Raw genomic sequence first — 4,845 nt, forward strand, 5'->3', positions numbered from 1 at the left:
TTTAATGATTACATAAAAATCAACTTTGCTAGTGGCTGCAGGTCATGAAGTCCAATTTTAGTAATATATCTCCTTTTAACACAGCAGTTACGGTACCCAAACCATTAGAAAAGAGGAAGCACTATTAAAGCCAAACACTTTAGAACAAGGCATTCAACCCGAAATTTGTCAATCTATGTAGGTCTAGCATAGTTTTGTGGGCAGCATATCCCTTCCTGTGTAGGCATACATGACATCTATTCACATGGCCTATGTAGGTGGGAAGAAATAAACATATATGGTTTAGTATACATCTAAATAATAGATTTTAGTTGGTTTTTTTTTTAAATGTAACCAAACCTTTTATCTCTTTGTTCAATGACTGTTTTACAGTTCTACAGAGAAAACAAGTATCACAGGACAAATCAATATTCTTTTAAAAAGGAAGATCTTTGTCCCTGTTGCTGTACCTCCTTAGGTTTTGGGGTTAGTTGGTTGCTTTTAAAAGAAATATTTGCTCCATTTTGCTTGTTTTGGAAATACTCCTAGTCAATTTTATGCCATTCACCCTAGTTTATGCTTAACAGGTATATCTGTACATGTGTGGCTATTCTGGATATACAGCAATATTATTTCTACCTCAGTGGTACCACAGAGATTAACCATGAAATCATTATTCCTGAAAGTAGTGGCATTCAGTACTGGATACTAATAATGCACAAAAAGTGAATTAACTCATTTATCCTATGGCTACTGTGGAGACGTGCAATGAAGTATACAATAAATACTTGACTGCTGATTTTTAAAAATTCACAGCGATTCACTCATTAATTACATTATAGAAAAACTCAGATGATTTATGGGTTAGGGTGTTTTTTACTAGTATTTTCCCCTTCTCTGCCTTTTTTTTTTAAGCCTCTAGGAAAAAGAATATTGCTCCAATAAGAGGTTACTCAATAATTTAACACATCCTTCAAATTTTGATTTAGTGAGCTTTTGCTTTATGGGAAAATGTTACTCAGTTGCACTTAATTAGTCATCAGTCTACACCTAAAGTCAGCAGCCATAAACACCACTTATGCACATAACCAAAGAACTGACGAATAAATATCAGTCTAAAAAACCACTTAACGAAGAAATTTGGAACATATTAATACTTAAATATTTACAGGACAGTTAATGTTGGTGTTTAATACAGCTATTCAAAAGAAATAGTCTCATCCAAATCCCAGATTTTTAATACAAATACAGTTATTTGGAATATACCTATACAATATATAATCTATAATGAATCTATATAAATATAGAGATTTATCTATAAATATAGGTAAATCTCTATATTTATACCTAAATAAATATAGGTATACATACCTATATGAATAAAAGAACTTTTCATCTAAAAATAATAGTTTAGTGCTGACCCTCAATTTAGTACTATAAAAGCTCATTGAATTTCAATAAAATTATTTAGTACAAGGGGGTAAAGGAAAGAATTCCATGGTCAGATTGGGTTAACTTCTTTTGGTTTAGCTTAACCTGCTCAGAGGCGCAGATCTCTGTTGAAAATGACACGTCAGCACGGATGATATGCTAATGACTGGACATGTGCTTAGAACCACATAGAGAAACAGCTCTCGAGTGCTGCCATTACTGACAGCTCTCACCCTGAGGAAGCACTTGTACTTCTCTGTAAATACCCTGCAAGGGCTGACTAGGAAATGTAAACAGTGAGCCTGACAGGCACCCAAGCACTGCTGTGGCACCCTGTCCATGTGCAGTCCCTAACTGCATCCCTGAGCTTGAGCTTAGACTCTTATTTCCTAATTTTGTGTAGAAGTTACATGCACCAGGATCCTGGGTTTTTTTAAGTACATGAAAAGGTGGTTTCAGGGCATCAAGATATTATTGCCTCACAGAATACATAACTTAGTAACTTATTAGTTTTTATTGTATTTTCTCTCATGTTTGAGCCAATTTTCTAGTACCACTGCTGTTAGACATGATTTAAACAGGAGCAAAGTGTCTGACACACCAAATATTCTTGCTGCCTTTCCCAAGAGCCTTTTCTACCCCTCATCAAGGCAGAACACCTTTTGAAGTGTCAGCTGCTCACAGTGTCTTTCCTGCACTGCTATGGATAAAAGACACCATGAATGAAATGTAATACAGTCTGTGACAGCTGCTATAAAAGCCAAAATGAACAGTAGAGGGAACTTTTTTTTCCTCACAAGTTTACCTTTCAAAAGAAGTGAAGTGATTAGTCTAACACAGAGCAAGCTCTCCCTGCTCAGAGACCACTGCTGAGTGCTCTTAGAGGCTGACTGGGCTCCCTCCTGAGCATTCAACGCCACTCAGCAGAGGGCAATGGCAGAGAAATAATACAGTCGTCGCCACCTTATTCCTTGCCCCTTCCACCATTATGCATCATTTTCCACATTCAGAGAAGCAGAAAGACAGCAATTATCTTCCCCCCCCCCCCTTTCTTTTTTCCCCACTGCATTCTTGTTTGTTCAGAAGAAACTGATAGAAAATATTAATTTTCTTCTAGAAAACTTCCATAAATGCAGGCAGCCTGTCTAGGTAAATACATTAGCTTTAAAAATGGAATCAAATATCTTTTCTGCTTTCCAGATGAAATAGAAAAGTTACAATACCCAAACGATGTCAGAAGTTGCTTCCCTTCCTTTCTTAAAATTTCAGGAAGTCAATATGGAATAGCTGAACCCTATATAGACACATGCCCAGGGGTGAAAACAGGACAGGTGCACATGTATTTGCCATAAAAGAACATAGAAAAGCTAATAAACACCTGAAAAATGTTACCTAAAAATACCTAAATTTTTCTCTAATACCTAAAATTTTCTTTACAAGTTTAGGAGACGTTCATATTCCTGCTTAAAATAATTTTGTGTGTATCATGCTGACATTCTGATATTTAAAAAAATATTAAAATCAACAAACGATATCACACACGTCTGATGTGACAAGGTAAAATACCTGAGTTTGCTTTCTTGTATGCCGAGCCCGCTTTCCATGGAGGTCTGACTGTCATTTGTATCTTGATGTGAATGTCTTGTACGTTGCAGGAGTGTCTCTCTATGCCAACTTCTGCAATCTAAATCTCTGTGGGTATCTGTAGAGAAGGAAAAAGCTGCTAGAAATCTTTCAGCCCATTTTACTTCTAATTTTACTTTTCTACATAAAATTAATTATCTTAATTCATTAAATCTGTAGTAACAGGGAATTATCAAATCAATTGCAAACATTATAATGATTAAATCATTTATTACAAGAAGAGCAGAAAGAGTTCCAAGATGATCTTCTGATTGGTACTCTAAAAGCTTTGAGAGACCTAGACCAGTTACTCTCTTGTTACACAAAGTTAATTTTACAGTTTAAAAATTATCTGCTGCTGGATTAGGAAGAAAATTGATATTTTTAAATTTTCCAGTTCAATTTGCCATTTATTTCTTATGGATCCATGCACAGCATTCTGAGATCTGGGGTTTTTTTTGTTTGATTGGATTTTGGTTCTGTGTGGGTTTTGTGCATTTGCTTTATGTAGGGAATCAGGCTCTACTTTAATTCCACATGCTATTGGCCTAGAACTGAGGAGTTTTTTTTTTTTTCCCCAAACTCTAGGCTCTTGGCAGAAATGTGACAAGTCTGCAACTGGAGATACAAACGGATTCCCTGAAGAACATTTTGCTCTATAAATCATCCTATTAGCTTTAGTGAGAGGAAAGGGTTCATGACCCTGATTGTGAAGAAGTTTTCTTCCATGATGACAATAAGAATTTGTGTGCCCACCTCTTTTTTCCATTTTAAAAGTTTTGCTTACAGATTAGGAATGGTGCTTTGATTTATTTTCTGTCACAGTGTTTAACAACACTAGGTAAGCTGCCAAAAATTTATGTCATATCTTTTGCTCAAAGTGAGCACAACACTGTTGTGAAACATGCAAAAGATAAAAGACAACACTTTGGAAAACAGAATCTTTCAGTTTTCCTACTGCATATGTTAATGCAAACTTTTAAATTTTAAGTATATGTGAATTATTATACTAACTAAACTGGTCTGTACTTAGAATCCTATAAAGTGATGCATGAGTTTCCACATTCAGTCGATTATGATTTTTCAGGACTTTAGTTTTGGCTGATCAAAGTTGTATCAGAACAATTAATTGTCTCATTGCTAATCCCTTGGCATATCAGTGCATTAGCATGATGACTAATGCAGAAGTAGGGATTAAATCTCATCATAGCGACTTTGTTCTTGTTACTTCATTTGCTAATTAATGTATGTGAAATTTGTGATAATGAGTTGAATTAAAACCAAGCCTAAGATGTGAGTTCTGCATGGTATTTTCCAAAATTATTAATGAAGTAAGAGTTCTGTTGACTTTTAGTAGGCTACTTGGCAAAATTACATCTTAGCTCCCAAGACACACAAATGATTTTCTAAATTACAGCTATTACCAATTACTTCAGTAAAATTATTGTTAATTTCTTTAGCTTATACTCTTCATGTAAGGTATAATAATGTTAAGAAGCAAGCTACCTATCTCTAATGCTGAACTCAAAGAAAAGAGTAAGACATGTCCCTTAAGTTTTCTTCTGTTATATCTTACAAGAAATGTCACAGTATACGTCACAGTTGAGAGAGCCACAATACACAAAATATCACCTTACACTTTCAGCAGGCTGTAAGCATTCACCCATACAGAGTAACACCACACCACATCAGAAGGCTTCAGGCCTCTGCCCATACAGAATAACACCACTTCAGAAGGCTGCAAGCATCTGCCCTTGTTTGTTCTTGAGCCCAGCCTTTCCTACCCCTCCTGTTGATGCATTGCACCTGTGT

Source organism: Vidua macroura, chromosome 12, assembly GCF_024509145.1.
Source record: "Vidua macroura isolate BioBank_ID:100142 chromosome 12, ASM2450914v1, whole genome shotgun sequence".
Lineage (NCBI taxonomy): Eukaryota > Metazoa > Chordata > Aves > Passeriformes > Viduidae > Vidua > Vidua macroura.